The sequence below is a fragment of the Dendrobates tinctorius genome, unplaced genomic scaffold, assembly GCF_039654945.1.
Source record: "Dendrobates tinctorius isolate UK_male_01 unplaced genomic scaffold, ASM3965494v1 ptg000083l, whole genome shotgun sequence".
Lineage (NCBI taxonomy): Eukaryota > Metazoa > Chordata > Amphibia > Anura > Dendrobatidae > Dendrobates > Dendrobates tinctorius.
The window spans coordinates 30,165,528-30,189,801 of NW_027361751.1; the positions used below are offsets into that span (position 1 = coordinate 30,165,528).

Genomic DNA, 24,274 nt, shown 5'->3' on the forward strand with positions numbered 1-24,274 from the left:
AGCGTGCGCATGATGACAAAAATATGCAGCAGCTGTATGCGTTTTCATGCTTTTTAGCATGCGTTTGCGTTTTTTATGCGCATGTGAGGTCTAGGTGTCACATTTTACAGGAGGAAAATCCTTGCAAAATTCTTGAAACAGACTCCACCAATGAGACATCAGTGGGCGTGTCATGGGAATTCTTTATATATACCCTGTTTACAGCTGAATTCTTCAGATTTACTTACTTTTTTCCTTTGTGAACATGGATCTGCTTTGGAACACTTTTCACTTCAACTTGGATCTGGACATCGTGCTGGCTAAGTCTTTTGCATTTGCTTGCCAGCAACAAAGGGAGAGAGAGAGACAGCGAAGACAGCAGCGGGGTCGTTTGTGGATACATCCGATTATTGAACTCCGGGAGAGCCGTGGAGCGTACTACACCCTCTACAGCGAGCTCCAGGCAAACCCGGAGAAATTTAGTGACTATACCCGGATGTCCCAAGAAAGCTTCAGGGATTTGCTTGCTCGTGTTCAAGAATCCATCCGGAGACAGGACACACAGCTCCGTCGTGCGATTCCGACTGAGGAACGACTCCTGGTCACATTACGGTACGTAATATTTACAAACCAATGCCTGCATAATTTTCTTTGTTCTGCCATGTACTATTCTCAAGCCTGCAGAATTATTGTTCTGCCATGTAGTAAACAAAAGCCTGCATAATTATTGTTATGCCATGTAGTTAAAAAAAGCCTACAGAATTATTGTTATGCCAGGTACTATTTTTTTTTTATTTTATTGGTTTAAAAAAACATATACATAAATAGTAATTTTTGTTACAGTATCTCTCTGTTTTGCAAATTCCTGGCTACTGGAGAGACCCTCTCTTCACTCCACTTCCAGTACCGGATTGGAATATCCACCTTGTCGGGAATAGTTGCGGACACCTGCCAGGCTTTGTGGGATGTTTTCTGTCCAGAATTTATGCCCCTGCCCACCGCGGAAAAGTGGATAGATATTGCTGAAAAATTCTGGACAGTCTGCAATTTCCCCAACTGTTTGGGAGCGGTGGATGGGAAACACATCTGGATTATCAAACCCAAAAGAATAGGCTCTGAGTACTATAACTACAAAAAGTACTTTTCTACAGTACTCATGGCCATTGCGGATGCAGACTGTGTATTTGTTGCAGTGGACATTGGGTCATTTGGCCATGGGAATGACTCCCAGGCTTCTAAGAACTCGGACATGGGCCAGAGGTTGTATGGCAACCATTTCAATTTCCTCATGCCACGGCCTCTTCCCCACACCATTTGTAATGGTTGGGGATGAGGCCTTTCAAATGTGCCGAAACCTTACTCCAGCCCGAACATGGATCACAACCAAAAAATCTTTAATTACAGACTGACCAGAGCACGAAGAACTGAAGAGTGTGCCTTTGGTATTCTTGTCTCCAGATGGCGCATTCTCGGCACAGCCATTAATCTGAAACTGGAAACAGTGGATGAGGTGGTAAAGGTGTGTGGTTCTTCATAATTTTGTGATGGCTAAAAAGCACCCTAACTTTGAACTCGATGATGCAGCTCCAAACCCATCGCCTGAATTCACTCGGCAACCCACTCCGGTCATCCGTTGAAGTTGGCCAAATGAGGGACCAATTTGCGGCCTACTTTATCTCAGATGTAGGACGTGTGGAATGGCAAGATCAAATCGTGTAAAAATGTTTTCTTGTGTGTATGTTAATAAAAAACCTGTTTTGATACTTGTACTGAGTGTTTTTATACACTCCAATACAATAATCACCTGCCCAGGTGTACCAGTGAATTCATGATGCTGTGGTTTGTGCATCATGAATTTACTAGTACTCCTGACTAGAGATGAGCGACTTTGCCTTTTTTTTTTAGGGTCGAGTCGGGTTTCATGAAACCTGACTTTCTCAAAAGTCGAGTCGAACGAAATCGGCCGACTATAGTCGGGAAACACGAAACCTAATGCAAGTCAATGGGGAGAAAAGTCGGCAGTGAGTGGAGGACTGTAAACACACCTGGCATGAATTTTAACCCCAGAGGTGGCGAAATCTCTCTCTTCTCTCTCTCCCTCTCCCACTCCAGCTACGCTCCCGCTCTTCTCCACTCCTCTCATTGTCTGAAAAAAGTCACGTGCCAGCATTCGGCGAAACCCAACTTTGACGCTTGGGTCGCCGACCGCATGGCCAACTTCACACTGTGGTCGAGTTTCGTTTCATGAAACCCGACTTTGGTGAAAGTCGGCGACTTTTGAATCTGACCGACCTGTTTCACTCAACTCTACTCCTGACCAGGTGACTATACATACACACAAATTGTATGAACTTTATCATCTCTCCAATTTGTGTTCAATTTGCAGCGACGGTGGAGATAATGCAACTAATATTTGTATCACCTGGCCTGATGTTAAAAATAGTGATTTTGCGATGCACTAGCATCCTTCACTCTTTATGACACCTGACCATGTGAGTATAAATATTATTTGTAGGATCACCACTGTGGCTTGAGTATGAATGCAGACTGGAGAGATTATAAAGTTTATACAACTTCTACAATCCCCAGGCCTGGTGTCATGCTGAAGTGAGGATGGCCAAAATAGCACATCCTGACTTCAAAATGTTATCACAAATGGGCAGGTGAATACACATATGAGTGAACCTCCAGCATCTCTCCAGTCTGCGTGCAATAAATATGAGTTAACCGGCAGCGTCACTTCAGTCTGCATATGTGCATTCACCTGCCCAGGTGTGATAAATAGTTATGATACAAGGCCAGGGTATTGTACATATGACGTTTATTTTCTCCATCATCTCCTCAGTTTATACACTGCACACTGAATAGAGGATGTGGTTAATTACAAGGTATATCTAGAATCCTCTGGCCTTGTGTCACAAAGAGTGAAATGATGATGGTAAAAACACACCATCGTCAATTAACTTTTTTTGATAACTGGCAGGGTAACAATAGATATGCCTTGCACTCAACACCATCCTCTATTCAGTCTGTGCAATATTAGCAGACTGAAGAGACTGTTGGTGAAAATACAAGTCATATTTTTGTTTTTGACAACACATATCTCCAGAAATGACTCAAGAAAAATGGGTCATTAATGCAGCTATGTGGTGGCAAAAAACACAAAGTGTACAGTGCAGTGTGTGTATGGCGCAGTGTGTGTAGGCGGCGAAAAAAAACAATCAAACAGTATTATGGGAAACCATGTTTTATCATTTTTTTTTTAAATTAAAGGTTTCATTGGGAACGACGGTGGCACGTTGGGGGTGTGGAGAGACGAGGAATGGCTGGAAGGCGAGGAAGGGGTGAAAAAAGTTGGGGGGGAAGGGAGCTCAGGGATGGAACGAGAGGCAGGTTGAGACAGTGGTAGGTGAGGGGGGAAAGACGCTCAAACCTCTTTCTGTCTCTTTTTGGTTTGTGTGTCCTGCCTGGACCTTTTGGAGCTGCCTGACTGCCTTTCTGACCGCCTGGAGCTGGGGGACCTTTGCTTCATTGGAGCAAAAAGAGAATGTTGGTCCCCACTTTGCTGCTGCTGGGTGGTGGTGGCAGTGCTGGTCCAGGCGGTAGGATTGGTGGCGGCAGTGCTGGTCCAGGCGGTAGGAGTGGTGGTGGCAGTGCTGGTCCAGGTGGTAGCAGCAGTGCTGGTCCAGGCGGTAGCAGTGGTGGCAGCAGTGCTGGTGCAGGCGGTAGCAGTGGTGGTGGTGGCGGTGGTGGTCCAGACAGGAGCAGCACTTGCCATGGTGGTGGCTGTGGAGTGTCCAGCAGCACTCGGACTTGGGGTGGTGTTGTGGTGTCCGTCTTGGCTTGGAATGCAGGTGGCCGTGCAGTGGTAAGCAGCAGAAGTCGGTAGTGAGGTGAAGCGAGTCAGTGGTGGCACGGTTGGAAATGACACCACTGACTGCTGCCTGTACTGACTCTGCTGCATAGCCTGCAAGAAAGCAGTGTTGCAGGCCTGCATCACAGTCAGCTGTTGATCAGGACTAAGGTGTTCCGCCATGGCCCGTTCAATTTTGCTGAAAAAATGGTGCGCTGGTCTGGTGAGGTCGGCTTCCAAATGGTCAAGGCGCCTGTCGACAGAGTGGAAGCGGTGGTCAATGTGGTTAAAACCGCGTTCCATGAGGGAAAAACTGCTTTCCACTCTGTCTGCCAGCGCCTTGAGGGCATTCTGAAAGGCCGAGCTCAAGTGAGGGAACTCGGGCATGATATTCCTGTCCGAGGCCCTCTGCTGCTGGCGGGAAGTGCCCGCAAAACCAGTGGCAGAGACCTGGGACAGGGGAAGACCTGACATACCAGCTTCCTGGTCTCCAGTTGTCTGTGTTGCCGACCTGCAAGCTGCTTCCTGGCTGTCGGATGGTTGGGACGGATCCGAGGTCGTTCGATGAAGGACCACTCCAGGGACAGGTTGCAGGGTGCTGCTCCAGGTGCTGTGAAAAGAAAATTAGTATCATGCATTTACAAGCGCCAACTGCTGTGGAATAGAAAAGCACAGATAAAAACAATACAATACAACAAAATACTTACGCTCTGGTGGCAAGGACCGGTCTAAGGAACGCCAACTCCCGATGATATCTGTATTTCGTTCTCGTCCTCGCTGCTGAACCACTCCGAACCTGTCCCTCAGCACGAACATCCCTGTTGAAGTGGTCCTTCATCGAGCGGCAACGGGTTCTGACTTTGTTCACTGTGGGAAAAAGAAAGAAAAAAAAAATTATACAATGCACTGATGGCAAAATCTCTATCATCACACACACCTGTGTGAGCACAGCCAAGAGTCAAAGTGGCATCACACAGCAATACAATAGACAATGCACTCACTGTTGGCCATGATAACACAATTGTGTATCAGGCTAGAATATATCTAGTATGACACATACCTGTGTGAACATGGCCAACAGTCAATGCGGCATCACACAGCAATACAATAGACAATGAACTCACTGTTGGCAATAACACAATTGTGTATCAGGCTAGAATACTGTATATCTAGCATGACACACACCTGTGTGAACATGGCCAACAGTCAATGCGGCATCACACAGCAATACAATAGACAATGCACTCACTCTTGGCCATGATAACACAATTGTGTATTATGCTAGAATATATCTATCATCACACACACACACACACACCTGTGTGAGCACAGCCAAGAGTCAAAGCGGCATCACACAGCAATACAATAGACAATGCACTCACTGTTGGCCATGATAACACAATTGTGTATCAGGCTAGAATATATCTAGCATGACACACACCTGTGTGATCACAGCCAAGAGTCACTGCGGCATCACAGAGCATTAAAATACTTACAAAAATCCTTGCGGACCCTGGTACAGGTGTTGTCCCAGCCATCCATCAGTGCTGCGGCCACCTCATTCCACTGCTGCCGGGTCACCGTGGTGTCCATGTGCTGCGGATCTCTGCTGTCCCACAACAGGACACGCTCCTGGACCAGGCGAATCAGGGCGTCATTATCCAGAACGATGTCTTCATCCCGTTGTGGAACCTAGGAAAAAAAAAAACATTAGAATCTTTGAAATATTTGTAAATGAAAAAGATAGAAAAACATGCAGAAAAGAAGAAAGATTAAAGATGAAAAACAGGACAGAAAAAAAAGCAAGGGGAATTAAAAAAAAAAAAAAACAATGGACACTCACAGTCAGTCTATACTTACACGCCGTCTCACCGCCGGCACTTAGCTTGGCTGCTCCTGCACTGCGGACTCTGAAACTGTGTCCGATGATGTCTGAAAAAGAACAAAAATTAATTTTCCACATGTGTAGATGCAGCAGCTATACTTACACAAAATGTCGGGCAGGAAGATACTCACATCACACTCTGTTTGGGCCAGGCCGGGACGGCCGATATTCACCCCAAAAGACATGCTGCAATAAAAAAAATAAAAGGCATAAGTACATAATACATTTAAAAGGACAGGCAGACATTAAGTTTTAGAATACTTACATTCTTGATGTTGCAGCTTTGCTCCAAATTCAGAAAGGACTCTGGTCTCTTGCAGGCTGTAGAGTATTGTTCTGCCAGTGCAAACACCTTCTTTTATCTACACAGTCACCAAACAATGTTGCTTTGTGTAGGAGGAGGTTTAAACCAGTGTCTAGACATTGTTTACTCAAAAATCGCATGCGCTCAAAAGCGCTGGAGTGCGCGTGACCAAGCGCATGCCTGCGCTCCCACAGACTGTAATGTGTTTCTTTGGCGCATTCCGTGTGCATGCGATCGCATGCATTTTTTTACGAGGTTGGGTGGAACAAAAAATGCAACCTGTAGCGTCTAGACGCACAACTGGAAAAAGCACATGCACATGAAAACGCTGATGAACGCGTGAAAGCGCTAAACCATGCACCCGCCATGTTAAACATAGGGGCGCATGGCGCATGCGCCCGATAGCACACTATGCACTGCACGCAAAAACGCTATTGTGAAACCAGCCTTACTACTACAATAAGACAACACGGAGAAAGGGACAGACAGAGGAAGCTCACAAACAAATGGATATTCACAGGAATCAAAAGGAACACAAACAACTTCTCCAAGAATGCTACAACTTCTCGTGGAACACAACAGCTACTCCAGGTAGGTAAGGCACTGTTAGGGCTGGCGGAACGCACCAAATAAAATAGTAAGGTGCGTTCGCAGCCTGGGGTCCACCGTGCACGGGTGGTAAACTGCTGCTCAGTAATGGCGGAAGTATAAATCGGTATACAAAAGGTCACACGTGGGTTAACGTCACCCAGTGTGAACAGGGAGAACTCTGTTACCTCACAGAACCGCATTACCGCAGAACATAAATTCCGGAGCCTGTTTAGCTCACAGAGCTCGGCAACGTAACGCACAGAATGCGGTCACAGATCTCTGCCCCAAGGACACGGGTCAGAGTCCCTCTAGACCTTCTGAGCACGCGGCATCGCACCTGCGGACGTCACTATAGACACTGACTATGGTGGAGTGTCGAGCACATGCATCGTGGCGTGCAGAGCCACCGGTGGACACTGATGCCAGTCTTAGATTCTGTCTCTACCTACACTTAAGCCTGGGCGCTTAACAGGCTAGGCTGCACAACACATGCTTACCAAGGGTAGGGGTTTCTTAATGAGCCATTCACCAGAGACATTCATACATGCATACAACACTCACTCCTCATAGTCTGGTAATGCAGTCTATACTAGCGCATGGCCAAGCGGCCATGCAAACCTTTTATAGCAGCGTCCTTCTGGGATCTTCCTGACCTTCCAGATGGTCCAATCCGAGCTGGAGAAGGACCTGAGCATGTGACCTCCAATCTCCAATGAGAGATCGTCCTACGGACATGCTCAGTGGACCAAAAGGAGGACTTAGTCCCTGGAGTAGCTCGCTGCTGACCAGCATGCGTTGCTATAGCTGGACCAGAGGTGGCAGCAGCAACCAAACCCACAGAGCTGGTCTGAGCAGCATGCTGGGATCGACGAGTCTGCTGAGCAGCCTCCTCTGCGGCCGGAGAGGAATGGGAGACTGCCGAATGGAGATCATCAGCTGATCAGCTCCGGTTTTCACGCAATGGTGCCGTAAGTGAGAGCACTGGAGCTGATGAACTCCAGTGAACTCTCATGGCAGCGCAGTGATATACTGCGAGAGCAATTACCTCCTGTCAGTGTATCACTGGTGGCTGGGTAGAGCGGTCACATCTCCAGATGTATAAACAAATTAGAACATAATACATTGTAAATATATTGCAAGTGATCCACAATTGGATCAAATTACATGGGGACAGGGACATTTCCCAATTGGTACACTCCTTCAGACACGATTACCAAAAAAACTGAGTGTAAATCCAAATTTTATTTAAATAATAAGTAAATCATACAAAATATAAATAAATATACATACAGACAAGTTCATGAATAGGGAAAGGACAGACAAGCAAGTAAATAAGACCGGGCCTTAGAAAGACATCAAGAGGTGGGAAGGTGGTTATAAAATACCACTAATCTCATATAAAGTTATACACGGCTTTAAAGTGCATGTGCCCAAATGTAAACCATGAAAAAGATAATCAATCGATATGCCGTAACATATTACAGGATCACCCATCCATAAGGGTATGTGCACATTGCATCTTATTTTAGGCGGATTCTGCCTGAAATCTGTCTGAAAATGTACCAAATCACCACTAAAAATGAACACAGCAAACAGCAATATAAGAACAACATTGTTGTACACATGTTCTGTCTCTTATTACCTCTTTTAACCACTTCAGGGTTCAGAACCCGTGAACTGATTAAAAGAATTAAAATGTCCATTCTTGGATAGTTAAAACACCACTATAACTATGGAATAACGGGATGGCCGTTATGCTGCTTCTTTAGGACAAAAATTGTCTTATTGGGAAAAATGTGTCCACTTGTTCTTGCAAAGTTGTTGGAGCGGGACAATGTCTTGAATCATTGGGTGAAGGTGTCTGCCTCCAGAAATAGACTGATTGGATCTATAGTGGATGAAAGGGATAGGGCAAAATGGATGCCTTTTGAGACATAAGCCAACTTTTATTTGCTCACTCTTTAGATCAAGATTAGAGAACAAGAAAAAAAAAGAAGGGGAACGTATCATAGTATGTCCCTTCTTGTAACATCAAACACAATAAAGCATTTCTGTAAAATTCTTTTCTCTGCAGCTGCATTTTGTAGTATCCTCTGCTATGCGCCAAGCAAATAACTGTTTTGCCTAAAAAAGATGGAAAGCTCATAGAGAAATAAAAAAATGAGGCCTCGATACTTTGTAGCCGTCCGTATGGAATGCAGAGCGCTGAAGATAAAGGAACGACTTTAACTGGCAGCCATAATAATAGAAATTAAGTTTTCCTTTATTATCACTTTTACAAAGACCATGGTAAATAAAAGCCTAAAGAATAGAAATGCAAAGCCCAGCAAAGAAGAAAGAGGCATTTACAGCTAGTCTCCACAGCAGTGTGCAGCAAAGGTATAGCAATTCACCGGCAGTATGGAGAGCATTGTAATGCTGGAGCTTGTAGAGCGTAATACAGCAGATAACATTTTAGCAGGATGCAAACATTTCCCCCATGAGACCAAAAGCAATGTCTTGAAGATGAAATGCTTTTTTCTTATTTTTTTTCTACTTTGTAAGATGTCATTTTTTATTACCGTCCGTGTACACATACATGTGCTCGGAGACAAGTGGAGATCAGCATTTTAATAGGATTGGAAAACTTCTTTTAGATGCAGATGAACATTTTTAAAAGCTTCCACAATAGACTAGTTGCTTATTTATTAGTCTCAAGGCTCAGGGTAAGGACAGGAATATTGTACCATTTTATATCCAGCTAGGCTCCTTGTAGAAATATGGATAAGCTGTATGCACACACTGGTCATAAATTGGCATATGGGATAGATACGGTATAAGCAGTATATGGCGGCATACATACAAGTTTGAAAAAAGGTAATGTGCCATGTTTCTTGCGTAAAAAGTAAGGTGATCATATTTATATTTTTTTATATGGCTTCATTTAGCGTATGTGCCATATTGCAAAAACTGTGCCTTTTAAAAGTTTATTCATAGGTTATAAAATAGGGCTAGACGTGAAAACTGTGTTATAATAAGCAAACTGCAATTAAGTTGCCTTTTCTATATTGCATAGTTCTCCTGCTATCTTTGTTTAGTATGCCAAGAAGACCAGCCATCGCTGCTATCTTGGAGAGGTAGTCATACTTGTTTATTTGCTACAATACAATATGCAAATTGCCTCTCCAAGGAGGGAGAGGGCTTGAACTCTGGTTCCAACTACCGAATGTAGCAATCCTGAAAGTCAAGTCCACCCTTGCCACATAGCTTACGATAAAAGCCAAACCAGATTCTCTATTTGCAGAAACATGTTTCAGGTTGTTTGCTCCTCTTCAGTGCAAAGAAAGAGATCTGGTTTTACTGATTCTTAAGACTCTGACTGAAGTCACTGCTTATACTGGCATGTCAGGACGTCACTCTCCACAAGGAGAGAGTTGTAGCGCTGCACAATTTTACATTGCAGCCAGTCGACATATTAAGAGAGCTTGCTTCTGATTCCAAACACCTCTCTTCTTTACATTGATTTCTTTAGATCTGCTCTCCTCTCACTGTCAGGCTGTGTGCCCACGATGCGATTTTTAAGAGTTTTTGCCGCGATTTTCGGCGCAAAAACGCTGTGAAAACGTTTAAAAATCTTGTACATGACGCCCCCCATGCATTCCTATGGCATTCCGCACATGCTGTGCTAATGCTGCGCTTTTTTCCGCGGCGGAATCGCATCGCGGAAAAAATCGCAGCATGCTCATTGTTTTGTGCGGAATCGCAAAGAATTGCCGCGATTCCGCACCCATAGGAATGCATGAGAATCGCTTACTTCCCGCATGTGGCTATGCCCACCATGCGGGAAGTTAAGCGTCTCATGTGCGGTTGGTACCCACGGTGTGGAAGAGAGGAGACTGTCCTCCAGGCCCTGGGTACCATACCCCTGTAAAAAAAAGAATAAAAAATAAAAAATCGGGGTATATTTACCTTCCGGCGTCACGCGCTGCATTCCCGGCCTAAGCGTTCCCAGTAATGCCTTGCGGCAAGGTCCTGTGATGACGTGGTCTCGCGAGATCGCTATAGTAACGCGAGACCAACGTCATCACAGGTCTCGCAAGGCATTACTGGGAACGCTGTGGCCCGGGATGGCAGCGCGGGACGTCAGAAGGTAAATATACCCCGATTTTTTATTTTTTTTATCATTTTTAACATTTTATCTTTTACTATTGAGGCCGCCTATGTAAAAAGCTGCTCACACTTGTCAAACACTATGTTTGATGAGTGTGACCAACCTGTCAATCACTTTCCAAGCGATGCTTCAAATCGCTTGGAAAGTGCTTGAGAAAATCGCGGCAAAATCGCGAACAGAATCGCGGTAAAATTGCGGTGAGATTGCGAGATTTCTGGGAAGGAGTCCGGTTTTCATTGTGCGTTTTAAAACGCTACATGGGCCCATAGCCTCAGCTTTGCATATCCTCCCCTTCTCATAAATGATCCCTTAACCCCTCTTGTGCTCCCCCATTAACCTGCTGCTTTGGGCCATCAGCCTCTGAGTACTTTTGACAGGTTTTACAGGATAGTACACCATATCCATGAGGCTTACCATAGTGGGATATCACAATAACAATGCTTGTGATGCTACAGAGGCAGATTAGGCTGCTTTTTACAGCAGTATCACAGCACAAGCAGTTCAAGCCGGCAGCACGATGATGCTTGCAAACTGAGCTGTCAGACAGGAGTGCCTGTTCCTCCAACAATCAGGAAGTTTGCTGGCTATGGAGTTGGGTGCTCCTGAAGACTGACGATGAGAACATTCCTTTACCATCTATTCCTATGATAAAACAGAGAAATGGAATTAAGGGGTCTTTAAAATAATAACTTTAAACAGTTGAAAAATAAGAGATGGTGATGCATACTATTGACCTATTTAGTGCATACATTTGGAGCGTATTTTTCCTTGTTTATAGCCAGTAAGTGCAAAAAAATTGATGGTGAACGTGTGAACATTTGCCAATGTCTGCTTTGTAATGTTGTTTATAGAGAAACATGAATTTAACTTTCTTTTCTATCTAGTTGCCATGGACTTCCACTGTGAAAAAAACAGAATCCTTCTTTTCACCAGGAAACACATACATATATATATATATATGTATATATATAGGTATATACTGTATATAACTTTATTACAAAATCTTCATTTTTTTTCTCAAATTAATTGATGCAAAAATAAATACACCCTACCTAAAAACTACTACATCTAGTATTTTGTATGACCAGCATGATTTTTAATGACAGCTCAGTCAATGAAATGTTTCTCCCCGACACCAGCAGCACTCTTGCAAACCCACGTAAGAACACTCACATCACCATCTTTCACTGTAGACTCCATGTATTTTTCTAAATTCATTTTTATAAATGCATGAAGCCTACATGCCTGCATGAGCGCTGGTGGTGTTGGGGAGAAACATTTTATTGATGGTATCATGAATTCACAATCGTTTTTATAAATTCATGAAGCCTACAGTGAGACATGGTGGTGGAAGTATCCTTATGTGGGGCTATATGAGCGCTACTGGTGTCAGGGAGAAACATTTCATTGATGGCATCATGAATTCACATTCTTTTTTATAAATACATGAAGCCTACAGTGAGACATGGTGGTGGAAGTATCCTTATGTGGGGCTGCATGAGCGCTGCTGGTGTCGGTGAGAAACATTTCATGGATGGTATCATGAACTCACAGGTGTACTGCTCTATATTGAAAGAGAAGATGTTGCCCTCACTCCGTGACCTTGGTAGATGTTCACTTTCCCAACATCACAATGATTCAAAATATGCATCTGTTGTATTTCTGAAGTAGAACAGGGTGAAAGTGACTCAGAGGCCAAGTGTCTCCTGATCTAACCCCAACGGAACGCCTATGAGGAATACTGAAGAGACAAGTTGAGCATGACTCTCCATCCAGTATCAAGGCTCTAAAAGAGATAGATGTTGCAACATGTCACCAACTTGTTAATTCCTTGTCTAGAAGGCATGCTGTATTAAAAAATACTAGATGTAGTAGTTTTTTGATGTGGGTTTTCAGAATTCTTTCCAAAAAACATGATGAACACTGCAAACAGAGCAAAAAGAGTACCACACATATGCAGCCATATCAACAGCTACAGAGCTGGAGGCTTGTAGTGCACAATCAGTTTCAAGATTACAGTTTTGTTATTCCTGTTTTGGAAAAGTCACGATGTTGGCAGTTATTTAGTGCAAGCTTGTGATCTTTCTTTTGTGCAGTACATCAGATGTATGATGATCTGATGAATGACACCATCTGCTGCCACTGTTTACTGCCAACATAGAGATGAGACTAGTCCAGCTGTGCTAGAGGCCATAGCTTCCCGGCACCACTGCAGGTGATTGACAGGTCTCTCCTTTATGTGTACCTTCGAAAGGATCTATCAACTACCTTCAGCAGTGATGGGAAGAGGTGGCCAGGTGCAGAGCCGGACTGGCTTAGTCTCCAGCTTTGGTCCCTTGCTAGATCATTAAAGTATATCTTTTCTGAAATGCTGGAGTATGTCAGAGAAAATATTCCTGGCTGCAATTTGTGCTGCCACGATGCTATTCATGCTGCTGGCGGTTTAAGCAGCATGACAGTTCCCCTTTAACGCATAGATATTCAATAAATCCATGTTACATGTGGACGTCTTGGAAATTATCTGTGGCTGTTCTTTTGTTTATGTCGTTAATCTTTTTAATTGTCTGGTAATTTTGTTCATGTTTTTATATTATTATTCCCCTTGACTAAAGGTAGATATTACCCCCCACTCAACATTCGATGTGAGCGACTCCCACCTTGCTACGTTGAAGCTTTAAAATCATAAGAAAGTACGTTATATTGGCAAAAAAATATTCCAACAGTCAAGAAGAGGTAGCGCAATGTAAGCAGATCAGAGCATTGATAGAATAACAAGCGCTTACTTCTGTGCCTAGGTTCATACTTGTATTCTGTGGATTCATGTCGCAGTTGGATTTCCCGGGGTGTGATTGACAATGCTATTATTTTTATTATTAAATAAATATATTGTAATGGAGTTGTGTCTATTATTAAACATAGATTTGCAATTTATCTCTTTTGACTGCTAAGTCGGAAGTGATAGTTGAAGGCTTTATAACATGTGACAAGAAATATAAGATGCTTTATTATCTGGTTTATTCTTTTTTATTTATGTTATATGTTAATTAAATTGAGCCTGTAGGATCTTGTGAATTTCAATTTTCCCTGAATAATTTCATTACATTGCAAAAGGCGATGCATTTTTCAAATTATAATTGGCATTTTCAGTAAGGTTTCCTTAAAGGGATTTTGTCACTGAGAGAGGTCCACTTTCGATTCAGACATTTGCTGGTACTTTTATTATTATTATTATTATTATTTAGAGGCCTTCGGCTTGATCTTGAGCCATGGCAACTTGATGGATGAATGATCTGTCAGAGGATCCAAATTGTGCAAACCTAGATAGGTTCACCAGGGTTTTCTCTGCTGTTATCGTTATCTTGATAGTATCCAGCAATTGGGTTGTTGATCTTCCTCTTCACCTTGTTCCTTCTATTCTTCTGACCTTGATGTGCTTCTTCAGTGATCGCTCTTTTCGTATGATGTGTCCAAAGTAGGTAAGTCGTAGCTTGTTGATCCTTACTTTGAGTGACATGTCTGGCTTGATTTGTTCCAAAATTGATTTGTTTGTTCTTCTTGCCATCCATGGTATTATTATTATTATTTATTTATATAGTACCATTAATTCCATGGTGCTATACATGAGAAGGGGGGTTACATACAAAATTATAGATATTGTTAACAGTAAACAAATTTACAATGACAGACTGGTGCAGAGGAGAGAGGACCCTGTCCTTGCGGACATACATTCTACAGGATAGTGGGAAGAGACAGAAGGTCGGGGTGCAGCAGCTCTGGTGGTGATGAGGCGACAGCTCAGGCGGTGGTGAGGCGGCAGAAAGGTTATTGCAGGCTGTAAGCTTTCCTGAAAATATGGGTTTTCAGGTTCCGTTTGAAGGATCCGAGGGTGGTAGATAACCGGAAGTGTTGAGGCATGGAGTTCCAGAGGATGGGGGATATTCGAGAGAAATCTTGGAGGCGGTTGTGTGAGGAACGAATAAGTGTGGAGGAGAGTAGAAGGTCTTGGGAGGATCGAAGATTACGTGAGGGAAGATATTAGTTCTGAGATTAGTTCAGAGTTCAGAGATATAGGGAGGGGACAGGTTGTGGATGGCTTTGTACGTCAGTGTTAGTAGTTTGAACGGGATTCGTTGGGGAATTTGGGGCCAGTGAAGGGATTTGCAGAGGGGAGAGACAGGGGAACAGCGAGGAGAGGGGTGGATTAGCCGGGCAGCAGAGTTGAGGACAGACTGGAGTGGTGCAAGAGAGTTAGCAGGGAGGTCACAGAGGAGAGTGTTGCAGTAGTCAAGGCGGGAGATGATGAGGGCATGTACAAGAGTTTTAGTAGATTGAGGGCTGAGGAAGGGACGGATTCTGGAAATATTTTTGAGTTGGAGGCGACAGGCGGTGGCAAGAGTTTGGACGTGTGGTTTGAAGGACAGAGCAGAGTCGAGAGTTACTCCGAGGCAGCGGATTTCAGGTTCTAGAGAGAGCTTGATGCTGTTTACCATAATAGATAGATCGGGTAGGGAAGATACGTGAGATGGAGCAAAGATAATGAGTTCAGTTTTGTCTACATTGAGTTTTAGAAAGCGAGAGGTGAAAAAGGAGGATATGGCTGAGACTCACTCCGGGATTCTGGACAGCAGAGAGGTGACATCTGGGCCAGAGAGGTAGATCTGAGTGTCGTCCGCATACAGGTGGTACTGGAAGCCATGGGACTTTATGAGTTGTCCTAGGCCAAGGGTATAGATGGAAAAAAGTAGGGGCCCCAGGACAGAGCCTTGGGGGACTCCAACAGAGAGAGGGTGGGATGAGGAGGTAGTGTGGGAGTGGGAAATGCTAAATGCGCGGTCAGAAAAGTATGAGGCAATCCAGGACAGGGCAAGGTCTTTGATGCCAAGGGAAGAAAGAATCTGTAGCAGTGGGCAGTGGTCGACTGTGTCGAAGACAGAGGACAGGTCGAGAAGGAGGAGGATGGAGAACTGTCTGATAGCTTTGGCTGTGAGTAAGTCATTAGTAATTTTGGTCAGGGCAGTTTCAGTGGAATGGTGGGGGTGGAAGCCAGATTGAGGATGTCAAGGAGGGAGAAAGATGAGAGGTGGGAGGAACGTTGAGCATGGACATGATGTTCAAGGAGTTTGGAAGCAAACAGGAGCAGTGATATGGGGCGATAGCTGGGCATAGCAGTTGGGTCAAGGTTTGTTTTTTTGAGGATGGGTGTGATGGTGGCATGTTTGAAGGCAGAGGGGAAGGTACCAGAAGATGGCGATAGGTTGAAGAGCAGGGAGCAGGGGAGCAGGTTGGAAGGGATGGGGTCAAGTGCACAGGTGGTGAGGTGTGATTTGGAAAGGAGATGAGTAAGCTCTCCTTCAGTGATGTTGGAGAGGGAGGTTATTAGGGAAGGGCAGAGGTCTGGTATGTGGAGTGGGTGGTTGGGGTGGTGGAACAGTAAAGGTTTGCCTTGTTTGGTCGATCTTGTTTTTGAAGTAGGTGGCAAAGTCCTTGGCAGAGATAAGGGGAGTTTGAGGTGGCAGTGGTGGGCGGAGGAGAGAGTTAAATGTGCTGAACAGTTGTTTTGGGTTGTGGGATAACGAAGATACAAGGTTTGAGAAATAGGTCTGCTTAGCAAAGGTGAGGGCTGATTTGAAGGCAAGTGTAGATTGTTTGAGAGCAGTGAAGTCATCCGGCAGGTGTGCTTTCTTCCAATGCCGCTCCACGACCCTGGATGCTTGTCGAAGTTTTTTGGTGATGTTGTTGTGCCAGGGTTGCCTATTGACTCGTCGCACTTTGCCATGCATGAGAGAGGCAACTGAGTCTATGGTTGATGTGAGTGCGGTGTTGTAGAAAGCGGTGGCGGAGTCCACATCGTGGAGTGAAGATATGTAGGACAGAGGTAGAAGAGAGTCTGAGAGTCTGTGATTGTCTAGATGTGCGAGGTTTCTGCGAGGATGTGCTAGTGGCTGGACATTGGGGGCAGGTGAGGAGGACAAGGATGAGAAGTTGAGTAGATGGTGGTCAGATAGGGGGAAGGGAGAGGTTGTGAGATTGGGTAGGGAACAGAGGCGGGTGAAGATGAGGTCTAATGTGTGGGTGGCTGTGGAGGACCACTGAGTAAGTCCAAAGGATGAGGTATGTGAGAGGAGTTTGGAGGCTGCTGGCTGGTGGGTGTCAATGGGGATGTTGAAGTCCCCCATGATGATGGAGGGGATGTCAGCAGAGAGAAAGTGGAGGAGCCAGGTGAATTGGTCGATGAAGGCAGTGGCTGAGACCGGTGGTCAGTATATGACAGCCATTTGGAGATTAGAGGGAGAGTAGATACGGACAGAGTGAAACTCAAAAGAAGGGAGGATAAGGGAGGGTGGGGGTTGGATATGGTTAAATGAGCAGTTTTTTGAATAAAGGAAACCCACTCCTCCACCATGTCTGTTGCCAGGGCGAGGAGTGCGGGGAAAGCGGAGGCTGCCGTAGCTCAGTGCGGCAGGGGAAGCCGTGACAGGGGGTGTCAGCCAGGTCTCAGTGAGGGCCAGGAAGGAAAGGTTTCGGGAGGTAAAGATTTCATGGATCACGTGGAGCTTATTGCAGATGGAGCGGGCATTCCAAAGTGCTCCCCAAGGTATTGATAACATCCTTCTCTAGCACCACATTTCAAAGGTGTCGATTCTTCTTCTGTCTTGTTTCTTTACAACAGAAAAGACCAAACTATGTATGAGCCATGTCTTCATCACCAGTGAAATGTTGCTTGATTTGAAGACCTTATCCAGTGAATTATTGTTGATTTGCCCATAGCTATTCTCCTATTGATTTCAGGTGTTGTCGCTGCATCTTAAGTTATCATGGATCCAAGTAAGTTGAAGTAAATTTACAACTTCCAATTTGTCGCCGTTCATTTCAAATATATTCTGGTCATACCTGGCAGAAGGCAATCATTTTGTCTTCTTTGTGTTGAGTAGCAGTCCCATGTGCGACCTTTCAATGTTCTTAATCAGGTGCCTGATTCCATTCGGTATCATCCCGAGACAAATGGACAGACTGAGAGGATGCAGTACTCTGTGCCAGAGGAGAAATTTTCTTCCCGATTAATAAAAGTCTGGTGGGAGACCAAAAGGGGTCTTTTGGTGATGGAAATAGTAGGCCTAGAAAGGCCCCTGTCTTCAGGGTGGGGGAGTTTGTGTGGTTATCTTTGAAGAATTTAGATCTTAAGGTGGCTTCTAAGAAGTCTGCTCCCCAATTTGTATGTCTTTAAAGGATTACCAAAATCTTGAATCCCGTGATGGTTAAGCTTAGAAAATACATGAAGTCCTCAACACATTATTGAGGTGGATCTGATGGAGGATGGAGAATATGAAATAGAGCGAGTTATATGATCCAGGTGAGTCAGGTGCTGTTTGCAGTATCTTGTCATATGGAAAGGTTATAGATCTGCAAACTGATTGCATAATAAGTGAGTTCCATCAGCCTCATCAGGGTATGGAGTTTATGAGGGTCCAGTGACCCCTCATAGAAGGGGGGGTACTGTTATGGCTCGACTCCGGGAGTCGATCTGGTGATCTCTGGCTGTGTGTCGGTTTTCCTCTCTGTTTGACCACAGCCTGGTTTGTTTCTGTCCAACTGCTGATAATGCTCTTGTCTTTGCTTTTCTGTGTTGCTTCTATGCAGGTGTTTTCACTTCCTTGTTTTGGTGCGTCCTATCACAGGGGTGATTTATACTCTCCAAGCACATACAGTCTATGCTGGCTTTACTCCAAATTAGATGGATGTTTGTAATCCCAGCTCCCCAGTGAAGCATTACCTTGCTGAGGTTGTTTTCTATTGCTTCTCCTGTGGTTTATTTGCGCATTCCCTTTCTCTGTTCTTTTCCTATAGTATTACATTCAGGGCTTGGGGGTTTTCACGGATTCAAAAGGTCTATTTGGGTACCTTTCTTTTCAACTATGACTGTGTGATCATATCTTTAGCCCTGTGTCTCATGCTCTGTGTGCACGCCGTTCTGTTGTTGTGGTTTTGAGTTACACTCTGTGTATAGTTGAGGGTGCAGTTAAGGACACTCACGGTCAGGTGACGTTGAGTGGACGTTGCTTAATTATGGGTGCCAACCTCTGTGGTCAGGCAGGGACAAATCAAGGATAGGTTAGGGATTGCCTAGTCAGTGAACCTGTGTTGTGCAGATGTAACATCTCCCCTGGTTTGTTCATCCCATGTTTGTGGTAGGGCTCAGTCACAGCACAGGGCAGGGAAGAATCTGGAGGCCTCCCATGCACAGATGGTAGGTGAGTACCACCGATTTTATTCTAAAGAGCATAGGGCACATTGCGAACCCCAAAACTACCAAGATTGGACAGTTTTAATTAATTTGATTAGATCGTGGTAAAGAAGATATCTTTGGTAAAATGATCGACTTTCATTCATTCAGGCCAAAGATTCAATTTTCTCTTCTCCCCCACTTAATAAAGCACTGCATACAATTCCTGATGTGCTGTAGGAATTTGCAGTTTAGTGGTCCAATCCTCAGCTTCCTACTGGCCGCACTTTCCAAGTTAATGAACAATATTCCATTAGTATTAACATTCACACATTCACTTTTACTACATATCTCATCATTTCTGCACATTGTCCCCAAGGGATGATTGCTAATTGCTTTGCAACATGTTCAAACAGACCCCATAGGGAGAAAAGATGCTTAAAGAAATATCTTCAGAGAAAACAGTAGTGTTTGTTATTTCATTGGGTATTATCCAAGAAAAAATGTACTGATCAAATATTACATTTTGCGTATTATGTGGATTTGTAAAGACTTTCACAGGCAAAGTAACTTATTTGTGGCCCCTGACACCCAGCACCCAGGACAAATGCCCTTGTTGCTTTTCTGCTTGCTATGCCCGGTCCCCAATACTTCCAATTTCATGGCATGCTCCATCAGATACTGTATGATGGAAGTCTTCTCCTATAACATAGCTACAGAGGCACACTGCGGCAGCACATGGAGCTCCTCTTCTAGTAGCTCTTCTTTGAGATTGATACAATCAAGTTGAAGAAAAATTAATTTCTAAATTTAAATTGTCCATATTACATTTTTAGGACTCAAAAGTGGGAATGGTAGCTCGGTAAGAGTATGGTGTAGATTTACAAAAATTGACCCTCTTTTAGCCATAAATTGTGCAAGATTCACAAACCACTAACTCCCCACGCTTCAAACGATGGTTTAATCTAGGTGTGGATACTTGCTGCTGGAAAGAATCTGCCTCAATAAGTAAAATACCATTTGGAGTTAATTTTGGCTAAGCTAATTTAAATTTAATATCTGCACCGTTTATGTGTATGGTGTAGTCCCCAGGTTGGCTGGGCTTAAAAAGTCAACGACATGTAGAAAAAAACAGGCAACTAAGTAAGTTATGTGCTAGTCAAATGGAAATATTATATAAATCCACATCTGGTGCACTAAACTGTTTGGCCACAACTTGAGTGCGCGGATTGTTGCTTGATCATAGTGTTTGCACCCATTGACTTGTTTGAACAACCCTTTTATGCTGACAGATGCCATTTAAATGGAACCCGACAGGAGGCTCATGCTGCCCAAACCATGGCATAAATCAGACACTGTCTGTGCTATTTTAGTCATTTATGCTTTACTTATTTTTGAAAATCTGGCAGGGAACTGTATGTCTTGATTGACTAGTCTGAGGAGGCAAGTCTCCAATGACTTTTCCCCGCCCCATTTCCCTTGAATGACAGGTCTTGCTCTGCCTTGGACTAGTCCCAAAATATGATTTCTCAGCATTTCAGAGTAAAGCATACTCAGTCGCAATGACGTAACCAGTGTCCGATTTGTTCTGCTCATGTTGGAGCACCATGAATTTACTATCAAGTTCCATTTAACCTGAAAGGTTAAGTGTCTGCAAGAGAACAAGTCTACACCCTGAGTTCAACCAGAAGTGAATGGGGGGAGCCATCACTGCTACGATAAAAGTACTCAAACTGTATCTCTGACATTTCCAGTTGGGGCCAGCTGGCCTCTCTGTAAATAATGATAGGATATTTATTTGGAGAAAGAACTCCTAAGAGATAAGCGGATCTTTTGTAATTTTCTTAAATATTTCATTTGTGGTGAATAGATTTGCTGGAAGCTCAATACTGGAAAACTTGAAAAATACACAAGTGGGATCATAAGAGGTAACAGTCTACAGAAGAGAGAGAGAGGACCCTGCTGACCAAGACTTGCACTCTACATGAGAGACAGGACTCCGCTGAACATAAGAGCTTACAATCCACAGGATAAACTTGCCCAGTAACTCTGGAGATGGAAAACGACTTTACTGTACAAACTATGCTCCGATTGGGACTGATGATCTTTGATGACCCAGGTACTTACAACTGTACAAGTTATGATAATCCATAAGATCTTATAGCTGCAGGTGATTATGGTGAGGCCTGCTTGATAACACAAAATTATGTTTCTGCTTTCTGATTCAACAGTGTGGGAAATGATGTCCATAAAGTTTTATTTTTTTGCAAACCGTGAATAATCGAATCTCAAAATGTGCAAATTTGTGTAGTTCTGCAAATTTTAGGAAATTTGATTCAAACTTGATACTCTGCAAATCGATAGGCTCATCTCTACTCCTGAGTATTGCCTTACCACCTCCCAAGCTTATGGGTTTTGATTAATGGTGTGCAGACAAAGGAGACAGGCTTGGCTAGGGGGAATAGAAAAAGACAAGGACAAGCATGCCTGGCTCAGTGGATGTGAAAGGACAAGGTCCTTTATTGTGTTGATTGAATAAAGGGTGGCATGTGCCACAATTTCTGCGGTATGCGGTTGTCTATGTGTCTGATTGGGTTTCAGGGACGGGAATAGGGGGTTAACATGTTCACACCTTAAGAAGGAAGTAGAATTTTTCACCCCACTCTATTCTCATATCATTCTGCTTTATGCAGTCCTGTGACACACTCTCACATATCTGACTTGAATCTCACATAGCAGGTGATTTTAAATTGGAATCCATAGAGAATGTAATATAGAATAATCTAGACATCCTTCTGTGTGTTCATCTTATTCCACATCATCAAAATGCATGCACCGTGTTTCCATAGACACCTGGATTTATTTATTTTTTTAGTCTTCAAGGAATTTCCCGAGTTGTCTTCCTATTCTAACAAGACTTTGAATAGAAAATCAGAATGCCCTGGATGTGTTTTGAAATGTTTGTAATGAATCTGATTCATCTGTTTTTTTCCTTCCTTTACATGTTCATATCCATTAAAGAGTGCCAGGATTGGTATGGCGCTGTAATCATGCTGTAGAATGTTTGATAACATTGTTGGTTGGAGACATGGTCCCTTCTTTTCTTTTTAGATTTCTTTTGATCGAACGAAAAATATAACATCAGTAGATGAAACAGGAATATGAGCGGTCAGAGCGATTAGGTTAAAAGGATGTGGAGTCCATTAATGAGCCTATATATTTAACGTCTAGATGAATTGAATTTTATGATATTTCTATTAAAGGAAAATGTCCCGTATGTAACTAAATAAGATACAAACCAAAAAGTATACAAAATACTTCACATAAATGGTCATCAAAAATGGTCAAGCTCAGGCTAGTTTCACACTAGCGTTTCCTGGAGCTGCGTCGGGCTGCGCACGGCCGCCGTTAAGCTCCGCCCATGGCCGCGCCCCTGAGGGTTCAGTCACCACAGAGGTACTGCACCTCCTCCTGAGGTGTGGTACCCCACCATTCAGGTAAGGTGGAGACACTTGACCACGGTCCAACACCTGCATCCCACACAACATAGTAGTGTAGCAAAGCCCCCTTTGGTGGCTCCCCGCTTGGAACACGAAGTGTGCTGGGAGGCGGGTGGAGTTAGTTGGTACCAAAAGACCGGGAAGAGTTTAGGATTTAGTCAGTCTGACAGAGTCAGTGGAAGAGTGAAGATCCCCTGAGTGGGATGGATGAAGGAAGTGCTGCAGCCGACCTCAGTGACCTGGGTCCGCTGGCACAGGAAAGAGACATTGATGGAAAGCCTGACTCTCTCCATAAGAAAGTAGGATTAGTACGGAATGTAAGGAGAGGAGGACTAAGGATTAGGGTTAGAGCAGAACCCTTCCCAAGTTCACAGCGCAAGGCCGGGTTCCAGTCCCCGAGGTTGTATGGATACTAATGGTCCTGCAGCAGACACCGGAGGAATAGACGTTGTCACCACTTTATACCCACACAAGACTTGGGGGCACAACAGCAACGAGAGTGAGCCGGGACTTGGTAGCAAGGAGTCCCCGAAGCAGGCTACAGCTGTCTTCCGTACAAGTAGAGTTCATAGAAACATCTGACAGGAGGAACTCCAGTGTAATACAGTACTGAGAGTACTTCACTATAGGCGCAAAAGGGAGACGTTCAGAAAAGGCACATATGTTGGAGGAGTGTTGGAATGGAGTACTTCATCTTGCCTGGAAGTTGGCTGAGCCCCTGACCTGGAGGACACGGCACCGAGGCGGGCACCTGTATGCACAACAGACTGTGAGTAAAGCTTTGGAACTACATGCCCTGGTGTCCTCCGCTTATTACTGCGCCAACCCACTCCGCACTGCTACATCTCGGAGCCAGACACTACACCCTCTCCCTTAACACCTTTCTTCTTCATCTACTCTGCCCTGGGACTACAGCCCTGCCTGTGGAGGGCTACACCATCATTGCTGCACCCCACAATCTGTCCCAGAGGATCTGTCTGCAGCGTCGGCTTAACATCTTCATTGACGAACACCACAGGTGGCGTCACGAATCATTCACTCATAAACTCTATTCCATCACCCTTAACCCCCTTTTACAATGGACGCCCAGGGCCACGGACCAGGTCACAGCTACCGTGACATCTCCCATTGAAATCCACCGGGCCTGGCTCCGAGTACCCCACGGCCCTGGCACGGGGCGATTCATCACCTCCTCCTGTCAGCTCCGCCTATGGGTGCATGACGCTGCATATGACCTGCGTACCCTATCTTTAGCATTGGCTATGCAGGCCGTACGCAGGTATGCATTTGCCAGTGCATGCATCTTTTTGACAGTGCGCTAAGTGCACCAAAATGCAACACGTTGCGTCTGGCGCAGGTCGGCGCACCGTCAAAAAAACGCATGCACCGGCAAACGCATACCTGTGCACGGCCTGCATACCCAATGCTAAAGATAGGGTACACAGGTTGCATGCAGCGTCATGCGCCCATAGGTGGAGCTGACAGGAGGAGTCGTGGCTGTGGGCGGAGCTTAGCGGTGGCCGTGCGCGGCCCGACACAGCTCCAGGAAATGCTGGTGTGAAACTAGCCTTAGGGTAACATCGTATAGACTCATGTATAAGCTGAGTTTTTCAGCACCTTTTTATTGCTGAAAAAGACCCCCCTTCGGCTTATACATGAGTTACGGTCCAACATACCTCTCCGATGCAGTACGGAGGTCCCCAGTGTCTGCAGATCGTCTGCGCGCTCCCCTACAGCCTCAGTAAGTATTCTGATGGCTGCTGACAGGGCCGGCAGTCCGCGTTGGCACCG

General features: G+C 44.6%; 1 long non-coding RNA gene across 1 annotated transcript in view; it reads right to left on the reverse strand.

Moving 5' to 3' along the window:
- Nucleotides 1-7,860: 7,860 nt before the first annotated feature.
- The window catches only part of LOC141097238 (uncharacterized), a 54,008-nt gene continuing 37,594 nt past the window's right edge, over nt 7,861-24,274 (reverse strand). The window contains exons 2-3 of the long non-coding RNA XR_012233896.1: nt 11,177-11,404; nt 7,861-8,500 (exon numbers count right to left, since the gene is read on the reverse strand). This is a non-coding gene — a long non-coding RNA (uncharacterized lncRNA). The remainder of the gene's footprint in view (nt 8,501-11,176; nt 11,405-24,274) is intronic.